Genomic DNA, 24509 nt, shown 5'->3' on the forward strand with positions numbered 1-24509 from the left:
GGGACTCGTTTTCCTTTCCTACATAGCGCTCAGAGGCAGGTCTGACCCCCCACTCACCTGTTCTTTTCTTTTCTTCTTTTTTCTGGCTATCTGGTTGTGTCTTCCTTTATGTTTTTTCTCCCTTCCCATATTTCCCTTCTTTTCCCAGCATTCCTTGTTTCCTGCTCTCTATGGCTCCTAGTCCATTCTATTCTATGTATCTTTTCCCTATCTAAGATGGTGTCCTTGTACTTCCTGTTGGTCGCTTCTTGTTTGTTGGTATTTAAGGGTTGTGATTCTTTCTCTCCTTGCGCTGCAACACTTTCTGTTTGGATGGTGTCTTCGCTCCTGTTTCTTTGCCTTCCTGTGTTGGTTCTCGTCGGTTCCAGTATATTTCTTGTATTATTGCCTCTGTTGATTCCTGTTCTTTTGTTCCTGTTTCAGGAACATATCTGTAGCCGGGAGACGGACTTCCCTGCTACATTTAACACCAAATCGGGAGCGGAACGACGACCTGAAGATCTCTGTGAGACCGAATTAGGGTAATCGGGAATCCGGCCATCCGGATTCCCGAAAACATACCTGTGAGATGATGTGGGGAGGAGGAGGACGAAATCGCTGGAGCCGGGAACCCGGATATCCGGGTTCCCGAAAGCTTAAACATAAAGGAAGGACTACGTGTGGCGCGATCAGAAGTCGCCGAAGGAAGAGAAGTCGAGCAGAGAGGAAAACAAGACAGCGGAGGATAAAGGGTGACCCACGACCCATATCTTGGGGAAAAACAGCTGAGTAAAGGTCGGGATGACGCTTCTGAGGGACAGGACAGTCCCAAGAAACCCGAATGCCGCCACGTCCCTGGAGGGACATGGCTGAAGCAGGTACGGTCCTGCCTAAAGGACAAACTTCGTTATATGGTGGGAAGGGAGGAGGGTGGTGGAGACGAGTAGAGGGAGGAGGGGGAGAAAGGTGGGAGTTTGGAAAGGGAAAAGGTCACAGAAATCACAACCACTGAGCACAGAGAACGAGCAAGTCTATTGTATATAGAAGAGATAGGCGACTCAGGGGGTCATTCCAACCCTGGCGGTCGGTGTTAAAGCAGCGGCCAACCCGCCAACAGGCAGGCGGTCAAAAAAATGGAATTCTGACCCTGGCGGGAACCGCCAACACAGCCCACCACTTTAACACTCCGACCGCCACGGCGGGACAAACAAACAGCGCGGCGGTCACCGCCAACAGACAGGTGGCAGACAATGTACCGCCCACCCTATCACAACTCACCAATCCGCCACCTTTTCCGGGGCGAGAGCCCCGCAATAAAAACACGGCGGAAACAGACTACGAACGGGAAAACGCTCACCTCTATACACTCCACGAGGAATCTGGACAGCATGGAACCCGAATTAAACATCCTACCAGCTATTGTCTACCTGCTCCTCTACCAGGAGCACGAACGCCGGCGCAGACGACAACGGTGAGTACTGCACCTACGACAAAGGGGAGGGGGGAGGAGAAAATATTACGGGGACACACATACGCCACCCCCCCCCCACACCCCCAACTATCTACACAGCAATGCAGAGCAACAAGTCAGAGTGACACACCCCAAACCCCCCGGAATAATGCAAAGACAAAATAAAATGATTATTAATATTTAAGTATATTATAGCATATTTGAAGTTAAGTGAAATATGAAATAGATAAATAAAATATAATACAACATGAACAATATATACATAGGTAAAAAGTCTGGCACATATTGGCTACCTTCCATTGTTCGTGGGCCAATGTGCATAAACACATGGGCAAAGCCCACACACGAGACCCGATTCCATTGGAGAGAACACTGCTGGGGCATCAGATAATAAAACTACAGGCACCTCAGGGGGAAGGTAAGGGGGGGCACCTCAGCCACATGAGTCCACGACGCCAGATCCACGAGGGGCCTCCATGCCCACTGTGCCATCCTGGGGAGTGCAAAGCCACAGTCTCTCAAGTCCCTACAGTGGGTGTGCTGCCCACTGTGCCATCCTGGGGAGTGCAAAGCCACAGTCTCTCAAGTCCCTACAGTGGGTGGGCTGCCCACTGTTACATCCTGGGGAGTGCAAAGCCACAGTCTCTCAAGTCTATACAGTGGGTGGCTTGCCCACTGTTACATCCTGGGAAGTGCAAAGCCACAGTCCATCAGGTGGATTACAGACTCCACTGGTCATGGAGGAGGCATGTTGCCCAGAGTGCTTCGTGAAGCCCTGCCCGACACAGATCCGGCCCTGCCAATGGGCCAGCGGTGCTTGACAGGAAGGGCCCAGCGGAGCAGTTCAGAGACGGCGGTGCCCAGCGGAGCGGTGCTTGACAGGAAGGGCCCAGCGGAGCGGTGCTTGACAGGAAGGGCCCAGCGGAGTAGTTCAGAGACGGCGGTGCCCAGCGGAGCGGTGCTGGAGATGAAGGGCCCAGCGGAGCGGTGCTTGAGAGGAAGGGCCCAGCGGAGCAGTTCAGAGACGGCGGTGCTCAGCGGAGCGGTGCTTGACAGAGAGGGCCCAGCAGAGCGGTGCTTGACAGGAAGGGCCCAGCGGAGCAGTTCAGAGACGGCGGTGCCCAGCGGAGCGGTGCTTGACAGGAAGGGCCCAGCGGAGCAGTTCAGAGACGGCGGTGCCCAGCGGAGCGGTGCTTGAGAGGAAGGGCCCAGCAGAGCGGTGCTTGACAGGAAGGGCCCAGCGGAGCAGTTCAGAGACGGCGGTGCCCAGCGGAGCGGTGCTTGACAGGAAGGGCCCAGCGGAGCAGTTCAGAGACAGCGGTGCCCAGTGGAGCGGTGCTGGAGATGAAGGGCCCAGCGGAGCGGTGCTTGACAGGAAGGGCCCAGCGGAGCAGTTCAGAGACGGCGGTGCCCAGCGGAGCGGTGCTTGACAGGAAGGGCCCAGCGGAGCGGTGCTTTACAGGAAAGGCCCCAAAACAACAAGTGATGGACGGAATGCTGAACATTGTCAAACATTCACCCCCAGTACAGTGATCTGGGCCTAAATCCATCGTTTTTTTGCTGCCCATGCCATTCCAGTTTGGACCCAGCCAACTGCAAATCAGTCTTGACCCTGTTCCCCATGGGAACAGTCCAGCCCGATCTGCTAGGCCAGGTCTTCCCTGGACTGGAAACAAGCATCCTGGGACCGGTTTCGGGGTTTCACCCCTCATCAGCCAGGCTAGCTTGAATCCAGTGGCATGGGAAGCACGGGACCCACGTCTGGGCATACCCTTCCCACTTAGGGCGACAAAGCAAAAACAACAAGTGATGGACGGAATGCTGAACATTGTCAAACATTCACCCCCAGTACAGTGATCTGGGCCTAAATCCATCGTTTTTTTGCTGCCCATGCCATTCCAGTTTGGACCCAGCCAACTGCAAATCAGTCTTGACCCTATTCCCCATGGGAACAGTCCAGCCCGAACTGCTAGGCCAGGTCTTCCCTGGACTGGAAACAAGCATCCTGGGACCGGTTTCGAGGTTTCACCCCTCATCAGCCAGGCTAGCTTGAATCCAGTGGCATGGGAAGCACGGGACCCACGTCTGGGCATACCCTTCCCACTTAGGGCGACAAAGCAAAAACAACAAGTGATGGACGGAATGCTGAACATTGTCAAACATTCACCCCCAGTACAGTGATCTGGGCCTAAATCCATCGTTTTTTTGCTGCCCATGCCATTCCAGTTTGGACCCAGCCAACTGCAAATCAGTCTTGACCCTGTTCCCCATGGGAACAGTCCAGCCCGAACTGCTAGGCCAGGTCTTCCCTGGACTGGAAAAAAGCATCCTGGGACCGGTTTCGGGGTTTCACCCCTCATCAGCCAGGCTAGCTTGAATCCAGTGGCATGGGAAGCACGGGACCCACGTCTGGGCATACCCTTCCCACTTAGGGCGACAAAGCAAAAACAACAAGTGATGGACGGAATGCTGAACATTGTCAAACATTCACCCCCAGTACAGTGATCTGGGCCTAAATCCATTGTTTTTTCGCTGCCCATGCCATTCCAGTTTGGACCCAGCCAACTGCAAATCAGTCTTGACCCTGTTCTCCATGGGAACAGTCCAGCCTGAACTGCTAGGCCAGGTCTTCCCTGGACTGGAAACAAGCATCCTGGGACCGGTTTCGGGGTTTCACCCCTCATCAGCCAGGCTAGCTTGAATCCAGTGGCATGGGAAGCACGGGACCCACGTCTGGGCATACCCTTCCCACTAAGGGCGACAAAGCAAAAACAACAAGTGATGGACGGAATGCTGAACATTGTCAAACATTCACCCCCAGTACAGTGATCTGGGCCTAAATCCATCGTTTTTTTGCTGCCCATGCCATTCCAGTTTGGACCCAGCCAACTGCAAATCAGTCTTGACCCTGTTCCCCATGGGAACAGTCCAGCCCGAACTGCTAGGCCAGGTCTTCCCTCAGCAGAGCGGTGCTTGACAGGAAAGGCCCAGCGGAGCAGTTCAGAGACGGCGTTGCCCAGCGGAGCGGTGCTTGACAGGAAGGGCCCAGCGGAGCAGTTCAGAGACGGCGGTGCCCAGCAGAGCGGTGCTTGACAGGAAGGGCCCAGCGGAGCAGTTCAGAGACGGCGGTGCCCAGCGGAGCGGTGCTTGACAGGAAGGGCCCTGTTCAGCGGTGCTTGTCTTGAAGGGCACTGTTCAGCGGTGCTTGTCTTGGCGGGGCCCTGTTCAGCGGTGCTTGTCACGGCGGGGCCCTGTTCAGCGGTGCTTGTCTTGAAGGGCCCTGTTCAGCGGTGCTTGTCTTGAAGGGCCCTGTTCAGCGGTGCTTGTCTTGGCGGGGCCCTGTTCAGCGGTGCCTGTCACGGCGGGGCCCTGTTCAGCGGTGCTTGTCTTGAAGGGCCCTGTTCAGCGGTGCTTGTCACGGCGGGGCCCTGTTCAGCGGTGCCTGTCTTGAAGGGCCCTGTGCAGCGGTGCTTGTCTTGGCGGAGCCCTGTTCAGCGGTGCTTGTCTTGAAGGGCCCTGTTCAGCGGTGCTTGTCTTGAAGGGCCCTGTTCAGCGGTGCTTGTCTTGAAGGGCCCTGTTCAGTGGTGCTTGTCTTGGCGGGGCCTTGTTCAGCGGTGCTTGTCACGGCGGGGCCCTGTTCAGCGGTGCTTGTCTTGAAGGGCCCTGTTCAGCGGTGCTTGTCTTGAAGGGCCCTGTTCAGCGGTGCTTGTCTTGGCGGGGCCCTGTTCAGCGGTGCCTGTCTTGAAGGGCCCTGTGCAGCTGTGCTTGTCTTGGCGGGGTCCTGTTCAGCGGTGCTTGTCTTGGCGGGGCCCTGTTCAGCGGTGCCTGTCTTGAAGGGCCCTGAGCAGCGGTGCTTGTCTTGGCGGGGCCCTGTTCAGCGGTGCCTATCTTGAAGGGCCCTGTGCAGCGGTGCTTGTCTTGTGTTCCTAGGGAACCAGATCTGGCCAATCCTTCCCGCTCAGTCGCCATCCGACCTTTCGCTTGCGGGGCCCTCCTGTGCTGGAGTCCTGGGCCCGTGGGTGTCCTCCGTCACACCCGAAATGGGGCTGGTGGGGCCCTCCTGGGCAGCTCGCCTACTGCCGGACTTGTCCGCCCTGCTGCCCTTGCCCTCCTTCGCCGAATCTCTGGGGCCCTTGCCCCCCTTTGTGGATGTGCCAGGTGACGGTGCCAGGGTAGTGTCTTTGGGGGCTGCCGTCTCAGGCCTCTCGCGCCGGCCCTTCCCTTTTTTGGTTCTTTTCCCAGGGGGTGGGCTGGCTGTCCCCTTGCTGCTGGCCGATGTTCCTGCCCTAGGAGCTGGTGGACTCCAATAGCCCTGTACAATGGTCCTAGTAGGTGCAGGGCTTGTGGTGGCTGAGGTGTTGATTGGACTCTTACGAGATGGAGGGGGTGGGTCAGGTGATGCAAAGAGGTTAATTTTGGAGAGGAAAAACTTTTTAGGAGCAATGGGAAGGGTAGGTGTAGTGGGTATGGGAGTGGAGGAAGAGGATGTGGTTGTAGGAGAGTCAAGTGTGCTGTCTTTGGGTGCAGGTGCTTGTGACGGAGGCTGTCGTGAGGTGGATGGCTGTTGGGTGGGTGGCTGCCTGCGTTTGTGTGGTTTGGAAGAGGGGGTGACAGACACAGTGGGAGAGGACACTGGGGACGTGTAAATGGCAGTGGGGGTGGTGACTGCACGTGTGCGGAGTGTTCTGGTGGGTGTGCTGGTGATGGAGGTACTGGCTGAAGATGTTGTGCATGCAGGTGTGAGTGGAGACGTCACAGGGAGGGAGGAGGGAGACGAGGAGGAGGGGGACACAGAGGAGGCAGTGGCTGTTGGCATGTCTGTATGTGGATGTTGCTTGGGTGAATGCTTGTGTGATCTGTGGTGCTTATGTTTGGATGAGCTGCCCTTGGGTGTTGATGTGTGTGCAGGCTGGTCTGTAGGTGTGTCTGGGATAGGCAGAGGAACAGGGGAGTGGGACCGGGTGGAGGGAGTTGGAGGAGGGAGGCTAGAGACAGGGACAATGGCTGCCGTCAGTGCTGAGGCCAGAGCGTTGAACGATCGCTGATGGGCAGCCTGACCCGAATGAATGCCCTCCAGGTATGCATTGCTCCGTTGCACCTCCCTTTCTACACCCTGGATGGCATTCAAAAGGGTAGACTGCCCAACAATGAGCGTCTGGAGGAGATCAATGATCTCCGCACTGTGGGCAGCAGGGGTAACTGGGGCAGGGCCTGAAGTGCCTGGGGCAAAGGAGATGCCCGGCTTCCTGCCCGAGCGGGCACGGGGCGAACGCTGAGGGGCTGCTGGGAGGGCGGAGCTGGTGCGCTTGGTTGTGGCTGTACCTGTTGTTGCGGTGGGCACGTCTCCACGGGTCCCCGTTGTGGAGCTCCCCTTGCCCTCCGTCTCACTGGTGAACTCGGAGTCGGTTGCATGGCCCTCCGGGGCCATGTGAGATGCAGCTCCCTCGTGCGCCAATGCCACTTCTCCTCCGCCTGATGATGCTAATGCACACATGAACAGGAAGACCAAAAAAAAGGGGGGGATGGGAGAAAGAAAGACATGTTGAGTGCATGCACTGGCGACACCGTTGGCGGAGAGGACAGACACAGAAGCCCCCTGCACTACGCCGCGCACTCGGTGTATACTACTCAATTATTGTGACTTGGCCTACAAGTGTATGGACGACAAATGCACACATAGGTGAGCCCGGCCCATGGATAGCTGTACTTAGCACCCTACAGAGGTGGGGGGCGGGGGCACAGGGCCATGCCTTACGGAGGGGCCTAGCCTACAGAAACCGCCCTGGCATAGAGATAGCCACAGCCCTCCTACCCCACCCAGACACCTCCACTGTGCGCTAATATAGCAGAATGTGCTGATACTCACCCCCTTGTGTCTGCTGTGATGTCCTCACGCGCCCAGCCAAATCGGGGTAGGCCACCGCCAGGATCCGGGACATCAGGGGGGTCAATTGCCGTGTGGCACCCCTCCTAGGTTGGGAGGCCATCCCCAGCAGAGCCTTGGCGGTCTTTCTGCTCCCGCGGCGGATGTCCTCCCACCTCTTGCGGCAGTGGGTGCCCCGTCTGTTGTGGACCCCCAGGGCCCAGACGTCCTTGGCGATGGTACGCCAAATTTCAATCTTCTGATGGGCGCTGACCTATGTGACATTTACAGGGTGGGAAAAGAAATATCATCACTTTTCTGCATGGTCGATGTGAGTGGCCCCCCCTCCCCAACCTTGCCATGTGGCACATGCTCTCATCTGTCGTGCGATGCATTCCTCATTCGATCCCCTCACCACCATCATTCATTCACCCTACTCAACCCAGGCATTGCCCACTAAGCATGGTCCCAGTGTACTCACTTGTTGGTCTGGAGGACCATAGAGTAGCGCATACTGGGGGAGGACCCCATCCACGAGTGTCTCCAACTCTTCTGAAGTGAAGGCAGGGGCCCTTTCCCCAGTCGCAGCAGCCATTGTCTCTTCCAGACCGAGGTCACAGCAGCACTTGCAGTATAGGTCCTCTCCTGTGGATGATCAGGTGTCAAGTGATTAAGCAGATAGAAAATGGCGGTCACGCCCGCGGCGGTGCGTACCGCGACCGCCGGCGCAATTCCTCATTGGCTCCTGAAACCCATAGGGTTCAATGTTAACCAATGCGGCTTTGCACTGCGGTCTTCGACCGCCTACCGCCACGGTGTGCCACGCCATCGCAATGAGCTCACATCCCATTGTCACACTTCACAGGTCAGGCAGCCGCCATTTCAAAGGCCCACATGGCTTAAATTCTACTGCGTCACACAGGCCTAGGCCTTGCATTGCCACTCATACAAGCCATTCAATGCATAGAGAATCGTGTACTGTGCAAGCTGTGTGAACGGACCTGTAGGTTACTTGACTCTGTGCTCCATGATGTCCTTCCTAGGCACCGTCCGCTGGGACTTGTGAGGAGATGGAGGGCTGTTCCCGTGTACAGACCGCTGGTGGACCTGTCGACAATGGAAGAACGACATGTCATACTGACATACAGACTTGACCGTGCCACTATACAGGAACTGTATGCCCAGCTGGAGCCAGACCTGATGTCACCCATCCGCCAACCCACAGGGATTCCCCCTCTAGTGCAGGTTCTGTCAGTACTCCATTTTTTGGCAAGTGGATCATTCCAAACAACAGTGGCCATTTCATCTGGGATGTCTCAGCCTATGTTTTCTAAGGTTTTGTCCAGAGTGTTGTCTGCCCTGATGAAATACATGCGGAGCTACATTGTTTTCCCTGAGGTGGAGGATTTGGCGACAGTGAAGGGTGATTTCTATGCCCTTGGACATATTCCCAACATCATTGGTGCCATTGATGGCACCCATGTGGCTTTGGTACCCCCCAGAGGAAGTGAACAGGTGTACAGGAACAGAAAAAGTTATCATTCGATGAATGTCCAGGTGGTCTGTTTGGCAGACCAATACATCTCCCATGTAAATGCCAAATTTCCTGGGTCAGTGCATGACGCGTACATCATGCGAAATAGCAGCATCCCTTATGTGATGGAACAGCTACAGAGACACCGTGTGTGGCTAATAGGTGACTCTGGTTACCCCAACCTGTCATGGCTACTGACCCCAGTGAGGAATCCCAGGACCAGGGCAGAGGAACGGTACAATGAGGCCCATGGGCGGACTAGGAGGGTGATCGAGCGGACCTTCGGCCTCTTGAAGGCCAGGTTTAGGTGCCTGCATATGACAGGTGGATCCCTAATGTACTCACCAAAGAAGGTGTGTCATATCATCGTGGCCTGCTGTATGCTTCACAACCTGGCTTTGCGACGCCAGGTGCCTTTCCTGCAGGAGGATGGTCCAGATGGTGGTGGTGTGGCAGCGGTGGAACCTGTGGAGAGTGAAGAGGAGGAAGACGACGGGGATGACACAGACAACAGGGACAGAGTGATACTACAGTATTTTCAATGACACACAGGTAAGAATCAACACCGGCATTTTACAATTACTTACAGTCTCCTGCCTCTCTACTGTCTGTCCTATTCCCCCAGTGTAAGTTAACTGAGTTGTGACTGTCCCTTCAAATTTCAGAGATGTGGCCCCCACTGCGTGACCTCTGCTTTGTTTCCCCATGGACTACAGCTGTGTGACAGTGGTATGTTTTCATCACTGTGTAACTGTACATTTTGGCAGCATTATGTTTAATACATTTGTTCACAATACAGGCAGACTCCAGATTGTTTTTGTGCAATACGTGTTTTTATTAAAAAGCTGAATTTAGGGACATGGTGGGAAATCGGTGATGGGGGATGGTGGAGGAATGTCCATGGCAGAGTCCAGCTTTTCAGTCTCACAGGTGCATTGTCCATATGCCTGTGGAAGGTGGAGCAGGGGCAGTTTAAGGTTGGACAGGGTGACAATGTGGGACATTGGGATAACATCAGGGGGTATCCTTTGCTGGCGGGGTCTTGACATCCTACTCTGTCTTCTTACGAGATCTCAGGCCCCGCTTGCGGGGTGGTTCTTCTTCTGCAGGAGGTGGGGTTCTGGTGGCCTGTTGTTGTGTGGGGGCCTCCTGTCCACTAGCGCTGGCGGAGGTGGTTGCCTGTTCTTGGTCCATGCTAGTGACAGGGGCCCTTTGTGGTGCCACATGGTCCCGCAATGTGGTGACAATCTGGTTGAGTGCCCCTACGATGGTGCCCATTGCGGAACTGATGGTTCTAAGTTCTTCCCTGAACCCCATGTACTGTTGCTCCTGCATGACCTGGATCTCCTGGAATCTAGCCAGTACCGTCGCCATCGCCTCCTGGGAGGGGTGGTATGCTCCCATGATGGAGGAGAGGGCCTCGTGGAAAGTGGGTTCCCTAGGCCTGACCCCCCCTGTCGCACAGCAGCCCTCCCAGTTCCCCTGTTTCCCTGGGCCTCTGTCCCCTGGACGGTGTGCCCACTACCACTGCCCCCAGGTCCCTGTTGTTGTTGGGGTGGTGGGTTAACCTGGGTGCCCTGTAGTGGTGGACACACCGCTGATTGACGTGTCCTGGAGACAGAGGCATGGGCCCGCTGGGTGGGAGCTGTGCTGGTGTTCCCAGAGGGGGTTGGGTCTGCTGTGGCCAGTGGCTGTGTGAGGGGAACTGACTGTCCAGAGGTCCCCGATGGTCCGGGCTGGTCATCTGGGTCCAGGGAGACAGAGCTGCTGTCATCACTGGTGGCCTCTTCTGTGGGTGGGATGGACATTTCTGGACCCTCCTGGGCGGTGTGGTGGCGTTCGGGTCCTGCAGGGGTATAGAGGTATGGTTATTGCTTCAGTGTGTGCCATATCGGTCAATGGGTGGGTGCCCGTGTACCCCAGTGCTGGCATTCCTGAGTGTGGGCGTTTGTGAGGGTGGCTTGTGGGGGAGATTTGTATGTGCAGTGAGCATGCTTTGGTGATGGTTGTCCATGCTTTGTGGACGCATGCAGGTCTAGGTGTTGGGATGGGTGGGTTGTGATGGTGAGCCATTTGCAGGGAGTAGGTGTGATGGGGGTGGGGGTGAGGGTGGGGGTATGATTTGGGATGCGGGTGGGGTGGGGGTGGGAAGAAGTAGTTAAGATTTGACTTACCAGAGTCCATTCCTCCAGATACTCCTGCGAGGCCCTCAGGATGCAGGATGTGCAAGACTTCCTCCTCCCATGCTGTGAATTCTGGGGGAGTAAGTGGGGGTCCGCCGCCAGTCTTCTGCACCGCGATGTTGTGCCTTGATACCATGGAACGCACCTTCCCCCGTAGGTCGTTCCAGCGCTTCCTGATGTCATCCCGATTGCGTGGATGCTGTCCCACAGCGTTGACCCTGTCGACTATCCTTTGCCATAGCTCCATCTTCCTGGCAATTGTGGTGTGCTGCACCTGTGTCCCGAAGAGCTGGGGCTCTACCCGAACTATTTCCTCCACCATGACCCGGAGTTCGGCGTCTGAGAACCGGGGGTGTCTTTGGGGTGCCATAGGGTGGTGTGGATGAGGTGTGGGGTGGTGTATGTGTTGTAGAGTGTGGTGAGTGTGGTGATGTGTGGTGTTTTGTGCGTGGATATTGTGTGGGTGATGGTGTGGTTTGTTTCTGTGTGATGGTGTTGTCTAAGCAGTGCTGTCTATCTCTGGCTTTCTGTTGTTTTTTTTTGTCGTAGGGGTTTGTGGGTGATGTGGGTGTGTGTTTTATATTGTATTGGGTGTGTGGGAGTGGTGTGTGTATGTGAATCAGGTGTGTGTATTTCAAATTGTCCAATGTTGTTGTGTTTTGTAAAGGTGTGTGTATTTTGACCGCGGCGGTGTGTACCGCCAATGGAATACCGCGGTTGAAAGACCGCCGCGTGGATTCGTGGGTCGTAATGGCATGGGCGTATTTCTGTTGGTGTGACGGTGGAGGTTTGGTCATCGCCATTTTTTCGCTGACCTTTGGTGTGGCGGACTTTTGTGGATGTCGGATTTTTGGCGGTTTGCCAGTTGCGGGTCAGAATGACCGTGGCGGTTTACCGCGGCCGCGGCGGTGTTATGGCGGTCTTCTGACCGGCGGTAAGCGCCTTTTACCGCTGAGGTCAGAATGACCACCTAAATCCACAGATGTGTAATCACTGGACTCCCTAGCCCCTGCATATTCATTCCTACGTCCTTTATTTCTTTCCCTTGGGAGCGGACACTCATACTCTATTCACCCCAGTTGTACTCTCTCTCTCTCTCTCTCTCTCTCTCTCAACACCCTCTCCTCACTAGAAAGAATACCACTCCGTTCACAAAAAATCTACTTACCGGTCTTTCGTTCCTCTTTTTCCGGTCTTCCTGAAAACACCGCCGGGGAACCATCTCCAGTCACCAGGAACCCTGAGGGAGAAGAGAACAGCGGAGGTCACCAGCCAGAAAGACCATAGACATTGACTATTATAAATTATAAGTACACCACAATAAAGTCACGTTTATTCACCCTTCCAACTGAGTATCGTCTTACTCCATATCGCTATACCCACTGCCACACTATCTTTTTGAAGGTTTTTTCCCCTTTTCAGGTTTTTTTTTCCCTCTGGCGCTAGTTCTGAGGGGCACGGTCTGCTTTTGGCGTGTCCATTGCCTGCAGCACCGTGGCTACCAGAAAGAGTCGCCCCTACCTGGGCCAAGGCCGAACATTCAAGACCCACGCCACTCGATCTGCGGACTCCAGGTTTAAGCAGCACGTAAGTCGTGACAGATTGCAGCGCCAAATTCTCCCGACGTCGTTCAACACCATGGATGATACAGTGGCGGCTGCTGCAGATCCTGATCAATCTCTTCTGGCAACTATTCAGCAACAGGCTCAGGAACTGCAACAATTACGCAATGAGAATGCTGCTTTACGACAGGCTTTGGCTTTCCGCAGTGCTGATGTTCTGGCTTTCTCCACCTCTACTCCTCGTTTCTCCGGTGAACCAACTAAACTGTGAGAATTCCTCGATGCAGTAACTGTGTATTTCGCCTTCCGACCTACCCAATTCTCCCACGACAAGACAAAGGTGGGATATCTTATCAGTGCGTTATCCGGTCCTGCCTTGGCCTGGGCAACCCCAATGGTATCGTCCAATGACACGGTATTGTCGGACTATTCCGCCTTCATGAATCGGTTTAAACAGATGTTTAGTCGTCCAGGATTGGAGGCCTCTGTGGAAGAAGCCTTATGTGACATCCAACAAGGCTCACAAGATGTCCTTCAATATATTACTTGCTTTCGACAGCTAGCGGCGGAGACCACCTGGGTGGAACGAACTCTGGTGACTTTATTCCGTAGAGGACTTAAAGAGGAAATAAAAAACGAGTTAGTACACTCCACCCGAGTTGAAGATCTTCGTGGTCTGATGGATCAAGCTCTTTCCATCGAATACCGTCTCCAAGAACGACGATTGGAGAAGAGAAAGAGTAGAGGATCTTCCCAGCCAAGCACTTCACGGGTCTTTATGCATCGTTCCAAGGAACCTCGTCCTCCCGCCAGAGACACAGAGGGTGAACCTATGCAGGTGGATACCACTCGAGGCCCACTTTCCGTTAGCGAGCGGGAAGACATATGTAAGAAAGGATTGTGCCTGTATTGTGGTGCTGCCGGCCACATGCTTCGTACCTGCCCTGTTCGTCCTCAAAGGCCATCGGGAAACGCCACTTCCCGACCTCTGTAAGAAGGGAGGGGACGGGATAATCGGCTATACCTTCCATCAGTTCATTCAAGGACAATGCCACAACTTTGTTTATGTTACCTGTGATGTTACAGTTACTGAACGGCCGTCAAGAAAGAACAATGGCTTTACTTGATTGTGGTGCTAGTGGCATATACATGGATAGGACTTGGGCCACTACTCAACAAATACCAACACGACCCAAAGAAATTCCAGAACAAGTGCATACAGTGGATGGGTCCTTAATATCCTCTGGTCCAGTTGATACTACCACCCTGACACTAAGTGTACAATTTGGTAACCACCAAGAACACAACTCCTTTGATCTCATATCATCCCCCAACCATACTATCATTTTAGGAATTCTGTGGTACAAAAGACATAATCCTTATGTAAATTGGGAAACCCAGACTATTTCCTTGTCCTCACAGTTTTGTCATGAGAACTGCTTTGCTTCAGACACATATTGGTCACCCACTACTGGATGTTCCATCAATACAGTCCAGGGAGTTCCAGATCACTATCTAGAATTTCAAGATATGTTCCAAAAACCATCCAGACCTGTGTTACTCGCACATCGAGATTACGATTGTACTATTCCCCTGGAACCTGGAACTATCGTTCCCTTTGGGAGGATGTATTCACTCGCAGAACCCGAAAGGAAAGTTCTAAAGGCGTATCTGGAAGAAAACTTACATAGCGGTCTTATTATTCCATCGTCCTCTCCGGGAGGGGCTCCCCTCTTTTTTGTACCCAAGAAGACGAAGGATCTTTGTCCCTGCTTGGATTTTCGAGGCCTAAATAAGATTACTATAAAAGACCGTTATCCTTTGCCCCTCATCAAGGATATATTAGAGGCAGTCAGAGGGGCTCAACGATTTACCAAACTGGATCTACGGGGAGCCTACCACCTTTTATGTATTAAAGAAGGAGACGAGTGGAAGACAGCTTTCAGGACCCCATTTGGTCATTATGAGTACAGAGTTATGCCTTTTGGTCTCACTAATGCCCCCTCCATTTTCCAAAGATTTATGGACTCTGTGTTTTCTGATCTTTTGAACCATACGGTTGTCATCTACTTAGACGATATCCTTATTTATTCTAGACGTCCTGAACTGCATTCCTCTCATGTGAAACAAGTCCTCCAAAGACTCCGGGAACATCAACTGTCTTGTAAACCAGAAAAGTGTGAGTTTGACAAGACTGAAGTCAAATATTTGGGTTATCATCTTAGTCCCACTGGCATAGCTATGGACCAAGAAAAGGTACAAGCCATCCTAGATTGGCCTTCTCCTTCTTCTATTAAGGAAACACAATGTTTTCTAGGATTGGCTAATTTTTATCAGCAGTTTATCTTAGACTTTGCAAAACAAACCAGCCACATAACTCAAACATTAAAGAAGGAGAATTTAAAGAAAGGCTTTGTTTGGACTAGGGTGGCTGAAATAGCTTTTCAAGGTCTAAAGAAGGCTTTCATTCAAGCTCCAATATTGAGACACACAGATACCAACAAACAATTTATTGTTGTTACAGATGCTTCCGAAAGAGCCATCGGAGCTGCCTTACTCCAACAACAAGAAGATGACGGTCTTGAACATCCTGTTTTCTATTTGTCCCATGTACTCTGCGTCGGAACAACATTACTCAGTACTAGAAAGAGAGTTATTAGCTCTGAAAACAGCCTGCCTAGAGTGGAGACAGTTTCTTATGGGTTCCAAGGAGCCCTTCGAGGTGAGAACAGACCATCGTAATCTACAATGTTTACGTAATTTTTTATGCCAGAATAGTCGTCAGGCTCGTTGGGCCTTTTTCTTCAGTCAGTATGACTTTTACGTCACCTATATTCCTGGATCCCAAAACATTCTGGCTGATGCTCTGTCTTGCCGTTATCCAGCTTGTACTCCTACCCCATCACAGTATTTACTTGAGCCTAGTAAGATCATCGGAGTAGCTCAGTCTTTCCTGGATGAGGTACAACTGGAATATTCCAACCTGTCTGATGAAGAATTAAAGAAACTAAACCCCCTTATATGTAAAAGGCAAGGGTATTATTATTATCAGAACCTGTTGTTCCTCCCTACTAATGGAGTAAGAGAAAAAGCACTACAAATGTGCCATGATTCGCCGGTTGCTGGTCATAGAGGCATCAAGGCCACACAAGAACTACTCTCGCGATCTTTCTGGTGGCCTACCTGGAAGTCAGATGTCGAAAGATACGTTCAGGCTTGTCCCATATGTGCTCAAGTAAAGATTCCCCGTACCAGACCTGCAGGATTACTACAACCATTACCTGTTCCACCAGCTCCCTGGCACACCATTTCTACTGATTTCATGTGTTCGCTCCCTCCATCAGCAGGAAACTGGGTTATCATGGTCACCATATATTCCTTTACTAAGATGGCTCACTTCACTGCCCTGAATAAGTTACCTACGTCCCAAGAACTAAGTCAGATATTTATCCATCATAGTTTCCGTCTCCATGGACTTCCACATAACATTGTATCTGACAGAGGACCTCAGTACATCTCCCGGTTTTGGAAACATTTTTGTAGGACACTGAATATCAATATAACACTATCATCGGGTTTCCATCCTCAAACCAATGGACAGACTGAGTGTCTCAACCAAGGATTGGAGCAGTACCTTCGCTGCTTTTGTAATTCTACCCAGAGCAACTGGAACACTTACCTTCCTATTGCTGAATTCTCCTACAATAATACTGTCCATAGTGCCTCCAAGGTCATTCCTTTTTTCTGTTCTTATGGCTATCATCTTTCCTTTTTTCTTACTACTCCTCAGTCTACCTCTCCTCTGTCTGCTGTTACTTCCTTTTCCAGACAACTTTTACAGATCCATAGATTGATTCGATCTAACTTGTTGAACACCAAGAGATACATGAAGAAAATAGCAGACAAGAAACATAGGGATGCTCCAGAATATCACCTTCATGATAAAGTCTGGCTTTCGTAAAAATTCTTGCCTTTACGCCTTTCTCAGAATAAGTTCACACCTCGTTACTACGGTCCTTTCCGTATCCTTCAGCTGATTAATCCCGTCACTGTCCGTCTTCACTTGCCTCGTAACTGGAGAATTCATCAGGTCTTTCATGTTTCACAGCTCAAACCTTATGTACCTGATCCTTACTCTCGTCAGTTTCCTTGTCCTCCTCCTGTGTTAGTGGATGATGTACCTGAATATGAGGTACAAGAGATTTGTGACTCTCGTATCTTTCACAAACGTCTTCAGTATCTGATTCATTGGAAGGGTTATCCTCTCAGTGAATGCTCTTGGGAAGATGCATCTTCTGTTCACGCACCTCTTCTGATTCACCATTTTCACTGCTTGTTTCCACACAAACATGGACCTTCGGGGGGGGACCTACTGTCGCGCCACCGCGCGCGGCACGAGCCAACCATTCGGCTCTGGCCACGGCACACGGTCACAAGACGCTCTGAGCCCCTAGGCTGATCTGCATTCTCCGAGGCCCCAAATTGGGCATGGGGCCTCGTTTTCCTTTCCTACATCGTGCTCACAGGCAGGTCTGACCCCCCACTCACCTGTTCTTTTCTTTCCTTCTTTTTTCTGGCTATCTGGTTGTGCCTTCCTTTATGTTTTTTCTCCCTTCCCATATTTCCCTTCTTTTCCCAGCATTCCTTGTTCCCTGCTCTCTATGGCTCCTAGTCCATTCTATTCTATGTATCTTTTCCCTATCTAAGATGGTGTCCTTGTACTTCCTGTTGGTCGCTTCCTGTTTGTTTGTATTTAAGGGCTGTGATTCTTTCTCTCCTTGCGCTGCAACACTTTCTGTTTGGATGGTGTCTTCGCTCCTGTTTCTTTGCCTTCCTGTGCTGGTTCTCGTCGGTTCCAATATACTTCTTGTATTTTTGCCTCTGTTGATTTCTGTTCTTTTGTTCCTGTTTCAGGAACCTATTTTTTGGAGGTGTTTTCCCCTTTTCAGGTTTTTTTTTCCCTCTGGCGCTACTTCTGAGGGTCTTCTTTTGGTGTTTCCATTGCCTGCAGCACCGTGGCTACCAGAAAGAGGTGCCCCTACCTGGGCCAAGGCTGAACATTCACAACCCACGCCACTCAATCTGCGGACTCCAGGTTTAAGCAGCACGTAAATCGTGACAGAACCATGGTAGGGATACCCTGACCCCCTGAGCCTGATGATGAGGGTCTAACGGGGGGAAAAAGCATGGGCACCTGAGCATCTTTTGAAAAAAAAAAAAAAAACCTTGGGATGGGCTAGGGCCCAGAAGGGTAGCGGAAATTGGGGGCGCTCTGATAACTATAACTTGTGCCCTAAAGTAACTATAATTTGTGTCCTCACCATGCACTGCTAATTACTCCACGTATTACATCACTCATGACATCTTCTAAGACATCAATAGTAATATCACTGCAACATTTGTTGATGAGAAAACTGAGCATCGTGGAGGTGCAAGATATAGTCATCTTAGAGAACGAGTTATAGTTACCAGAGCTAACTATAACTAGTAAATTTCAGTGCTTTTGTACAGTTAAAACATGACGTTGTCACTGAAATTCTCACCTAACTATAACGTTACTTTAACATTTTTTTTAATGAACATATATATATATATACACACACACATATATATATATATATATATATATATACACACACACACATGCACATAAGTATGTATAATTAACAAGGAAATTACATCTCAAGTCTTGATCATGTCATATATTGTGCTGATTGCTCATAGGTTTCAAATGTTGTTAGTTGGGGGCCCCAAGACATGTGACTTTTTTTTCTCCATTTTATATATTTTCTTTAAAAATCAAAATGGATTTCGTCGAAAGAAAGTTCATCTGCGAATATCTCTGAAGTTGCTAAAAAGAAGTCCACTAAAATGTCATGCTCCTGTGTCTTTACTGTCATGCAGCACCTTCTTTGGTTTGGTAAATATGTATTATATTTATTCATAGAAAAAACAAAGGTTAAAATAGTATTAGGCTTAGGAATATATATGTGTGCATTTATGTACACACAGAAAGACAGTTCACATCTTTTTTAAACACCTACATGAACCCCCCTTGCGGACATCATCATGTCCCAAGGTCTCAACATCATATCCTTCGCAGACAACACACAACACATCCTCTCACTCACCAAGGACCCCTCCACCACCAGCACAAACGTCTGAGGCGCCATGACCAATGTAGCCTACTGGATGAGAGACATCTCAACTCCAATAAAACGGAAGTATCGATCTCCGGGAGAAGCACATCCATATGGGACCACCGCTGGTGGCCAGCAGAAATCGGACCCACACCAGCACCGATAGACCACTCCCACAACCTTGGCATCATCCTTGACAACGAACTTACCATTAAGAAACAGATCAATGCAGTCGCCTCCTCCTGCTTCCATTGCCCTCTGCATGCTCCACAGACTCTTCAGATGGATACCAGTTAACACGATAAAGACCGTCACCCAGTCCCTAATCACCAGTTGCCTTGACTATGGCAACGCACTCTACTCCAGCATCTCCATCCACCTCCTCAAAAGACTCCAGATCATACAGAATGCTCCAGCCAGACTCATCCTGGACCTCCCCAAATGAACCACCATCACCCCCACCTCAGAAATCAACCTCAGGACCATCATACATCAACCACCGACTGAACTTCTAGTAACCCACCAGACACCTGCGCTCCTGCTCAATGGCCTTCACATGCAACCCCTGCATCCATTTCAGCCTCAGGGGTGGCCATTCCTTCTCCTACATCACTGCTAAGATCTGCATTGACCTTCCCCTTCACTTTTGAACAGTACCCTCCCTTGTGGACTTCAGAAAGAAACCCAAGACCTGCCTTTTTGACTGAGACATCGCACTCCAGCGCCCAGATACCCCCAAGGTTACAGTGCTGCGCACTACAAATACTGATTGATTGTGGTTATGGTTGATAGCCCATTTTATTTATACCCTTAATACATTTGTTCCCTTCCCCACAAAGCAATTTGTAAAAATCAATATGGAATTTCTTTAACATTCCAAGGCTTGATAATGTCAAAAGTTTAGTTGGAGGTCTCAAAACATATGACATTCTTTTTTTTTACTAAATGGATTTTGTAAAAAACAAAAAAGTTTATCTGTGAATATCTCTGAAGTTGCTGAAAAGAAGTCCACTAAAATGTAAAGGACCTGTGGCTTTACTATCATGCAGTGTCTTTTTGGTTTGGTAAATATGTATATGTACATGGAAAAAACAAAGGTTAAAGTGCCGTTGTAGTTTGGTGCAGCAATAAGATCTTCACAAACAAAAAGAAAACACCTAGAAATTTAATGAAAAAATAAAGGTTAAAGTGGCGTTAAAGTTAGGTATTGAAATAAAATAAAATCTAACATTTAAAAAACAAAAACCCAATGAAATTCACCAGGGTGAGCAGTGCACCTTTGTGAGTTCAGGGTGAAATTTGTTGCTGAGTATAGGCAAAGCAGAGTGGTGTGCTTCAGTGAGTTTAGGGAGTGCACTATACTCCTGTGAGTGCAGAGGGGAAATGTACCCTTATGAGTCCAGGGAAAGACGTATGTCTGTGTGAGTGGTACAATTGTGTGAGGTGTGCCCTTTTTAGGACAGTTGTAGCACATTAAAGACATACGTGTTGGCATTGTTTGTTTAGAAAGAAGATGGAGGCCTTTTGGCCAGATCAGTTGTTTTTAAAGTCTTATTGTCAAGGATATGAGTGACAAATATAGTTTTTTAGAACCCAATTTCAATTCATTCTCTTCCCTTCTATGATTTTCTTTTTTTTTATTAATTGGCACTAAAATCGGTGCATGGACGAGGGCAACATTCAGGTGACAAAACTTTTGCCAAGCTCCAGTAGGTGGCCACAACCACAGTCTTTTTGTACATTTAGATTATACGCGTTGGCTGTTAAAATGAAAACACAACCTGTTAGGGAGCCAAAAATATCTAACTTGTATTTAATGCAAACAATAGCGAGCAGGACAGCAAGTAATGAAGAGACAATTGTCATTCGAAATGACCAGAGCTCTTGTTCAAAACAGACAGTTAGTGCATGTAATGCTAAAGTGCAAGACATTTAGGACACTTTGGGGGTCATTACGACCCTGGCGGTCATGAGATATGGCGGTCCGACAGCCACTTTACGACCGTGGTGGTAACACCACAGTCAGACCGACAGCACCTCCAGTTTTCCTCCACAGGAGGGACTGGCGGTCCTACTCTGCCAGGGCAGCGCTGCATGCAGCGCTGCCCTGGAGATTAGGAGTCCCTTCTCTGCCAGCGGTTACATGGTGGTAGAACTGCCATGTAACTGCTGGCTGAGACGGAGTGTAGAGAGCCCCTGGCCCATTCATTTGGCATGGGCATGCAAGGGCCCCCCCAGGCCAGCCCCGTCGTGATGTTCACTGTCTGCTCTGTAATGGGTGCTGGTGCACCCTACTCACTACAGCATTGCTACCGGCTCTATAATGAGCTGGTGTCAATGTTGTAGGCTTTTTCCTGCTGGGCCAGCAGTCAGAAACACTGTTTCCTCCCGCTGACCCACCAGGAAACTCTTAAAGGGGCCCGCGGGGGGCAGCCACACTGCAGCAACCTGACCGTCGCAACTTCGGCGGTCGGCCTTCGTAATCGACCCCCATATGTATGTTTTCTCTCAATACAAGTTTCCGGAACCTAATCAGAAATGTGTTACTTTCACCATAAATTTATCAAATGAACAGGTGGCAAGATCTTCTCCTGGAACAATCATCCCACATCCTTGAGAAGGGGATCCCATTCATGAATACAATACTGAGTTCATTATGCTTCTTAAATCCCACTTCTAATTGCCAACACTGAAAATTAGGTTATTCTTTGCAGAAATGTGCACACATACTACTCTCAACAAAATAGTGGTAGGCTTACTAGAGCTGTGAACCTTAGGAAGCATAATTGAGGCCAATCAACAGATCAATAAGAAACATCAATATTTGTCCATTAAATATATTGGTACACACAGTGATATGTATTTATATATATATATATATATATATATATATATATATACACAATAACATTGACATTTTTTTAGAATATATGACTGTTTTCACATTAGCAAAATACAAAAAAACCATCAGACTTGACCTACCCCATTTGTCCGGTGCCCAGTGGGGCCCACAGTATGCTAGACTTTTTCAACACTGGCAAGCTACTTTACAAATATATTTTTTAACATCGATTGACTAACTTCAGGCTCAAGCACAGGACAAAAAAAAATTTAGAACAAGAAAGAGATATAGAAAGCAAGAGGAGAATGTTAAGAGGCAAAGCAATAGTGGGTATGGAAAATGGAGGAGGTAGATAGAGCACAAGCGAGATAAAGGGAGAGAAAGCAGAAAAGAAAGAGACCAGTGGAGAGAAAGTCTCAGAAAGTGTGGGCGTGGGGAAGAGAAATTAGAGGGAAGATAAAGGTCAAAACAGAGAATGTGTTAGGAACTAGAAGTAAATGTTTTGAGGTATCAGGCAAATGTAGAAGACCACAGTCTTTGAGCATGACTAGTCACCAGTTTCAGGCATCGTGAAAATCATTCTTTATCTACGTTTCTGGGGTCACTCAGCAGAATCATAGGGTTCACTGTTGACAGCCCTACTCATATCCCTTTATTAACAAGATTACCTTGTGTGGAGGCCTCCAAGATAATTTCTGAGACATGAAGCCCGGTTTTTGATTGAAAATGGAAAAGAGGCCTGAATGTGGAGGCTGACAGGTTGGTGTTAAAGGCATGTAGTTTTGCAGCATGTCCCAGCATGGTCATACTCACCTATCGGCCAAACCTGCCTTTGTACCTGCTGGTTCACCTCTTAATTTCCTTTTAGACCCAAACCGGACCCTGGCTTGATTCTTCCCTCAAACCAGCGAGTTCTGTATTGTAGTGATGCTATGGTTCTTTTCATTGTCCATTTATACCCTGCATCATCAGCATTTCAGGAATTTGGACCAATTTTCTTATACCTCATAATTAACAAAAGGAAGTAACTTCTGAAACGAATACCTTAATGGGAAAGTAACTGCCCTGTTCGTTTGTAAAGTCTCACTATGTAAGGCACTGAAATGTAATATTTAAAGCCAGACATAAGAAAATGTATTTATTTATTTTTACATAAGGCACCCCAGTGCACAGGCATGAAAATTAAACAATACAGATTATACATTGAACAACGGAAAAAGGTTTAAAAAACTTCTGTAATTTATAAATCGCATTACATACATAAAATAAGAACCGAAAAACTAAAGGCCTGATTATTACTTTGCAGATCTGACAGTCGGACCACCAAAGCCACGGAGATGAGGCTGCAGTCAAATCAGCAGCCTCACCCACCATCGTATTACGATATTTCTAACGGGCTGACTGGTGGAAGCATCATATTATGACATTTCTACAGGTCAGCCTGGTGGAAACAGTGCTGCAGCATTGGCCTCAGCTCCCTTAGGGAGGAGAGGCCAATGCCATTGCACGCAAGTACCTTCGACGATGCTGGCAGGGGGTCTCCTGCACTGCCCACGATATGGTCAGTGGCCACCAGCACTGGCTTTCTGACAGCCTTTCCATGGTGGTGCAACCGTCATGGAAAGGCTTGTGGAAAGTTGAGTCGTGATCAGCACACGACCCCGACCCGCCAACCTGTCAGGATCCCTGATCCCGGCAGAGGTGGTGTTCTCCTGGCAGTCCCACCACCAGGATCATAATCTGGCAGTCGGACCACCAGGAGTGCGGCAGTCCAACTGCCACCGCAGGTTTGACCGCCAAACTTGTAATTGCACCCTTAGACATCAATAACACATTCATTGTTTTATTTAAATCGTTGTTTCTTTACACAAGGGTTTACACCCATTCTCACCATCCTTTCTACTCTCGAAATTCAGCTCTATCACCTACAGCATACCCTTTGCTGCTCAGACCGGTGGCTCCCGCAGATACAGAGAAACAGCTCGGACTCCTTCAGAGGTGGAGCTATTTCTGTGGCAGCTGACAGAGTGGAATAAACTCCCTTTCGAGGTCCGCACTCTGACTCTCCGCTCTCATGATGAGATCAGGATCATACCTGAAATTTTGTAAGTTTTAGTTGAGTTTTCAAACATATTGTTGTTGCCCAAGATAGAACTCAGTTTTTGTGAGCTCCAGGTTTTATAGGGCAGTCTTTAGCATTTGGGTGAACTCATATTTTCCATCCCTATTGTGGGTTAAAACCTAAGCAATTTCAATTTGTAACAGACCCTTGGAGTGTGATAAAGTGTAACCCAAAAACGGACTATCTGGGCAAATCATTTAAACATAGTTACAGTCACAACCAGGTCCAGAAGGATACAATCTATTGATTCACCCTATCTTGGCCTAACTAAGCTTTACAAAAGTGTCCTTCCACTTTGGGGGAGGTCTTCAGGGCATTAGTTTTTGGAACTTTGAGACCGTAGAGTGCCAGTGCAGGTTATCTTATCTGAATTCACCCTCAGTAAGGACACCATGTCATGTTTACTTGTTGCTTTAAAAAACTGTAATGACTTCATGCCAAAAGAATTCATACTAGCCATCTGGATACCTATACGAGATTTAAAGGAGATTACTTACTAAACTAGTACCCAGGTAGTGATAGTCCTTAAAATAATCCCATAAGGTGACATTAGATCATATGAGAAAACCACCATTTGTAAAACGTCTGTACATAGGTAATGTGCTACACTCTGAATATCAGTCAGATAAAGATGTATGCAGATAGATCACCCAACAAATGTTGCATAGACTAAATAGGGGTATAGGATGGAGATATGTAGTGCAGTGGACATCACTGTTCTGTCACAAAAAAATAATTGTTTAAAGTAATTTATGGATGTTCATATGCACTCTGTAAGATTGTGTTTCATGATTAAGACTCACATAAGAGTGA

This window comes from Pleurodeles waltl, chromosome 7 (assembly GCF_031143425.1).
Source record: "Pleurodeles waltl isolate 20211129_DDA chromosome 7, aPleWal1.hap1.20221129, whole genome shotgun sequence".
Classification (NCBI taxonomy): Eukaryota; Metazoa; Chordata; class Amphibia; order Caudata; family Salamandridae; genus Pleurodeles; species Pleurodeles waltl.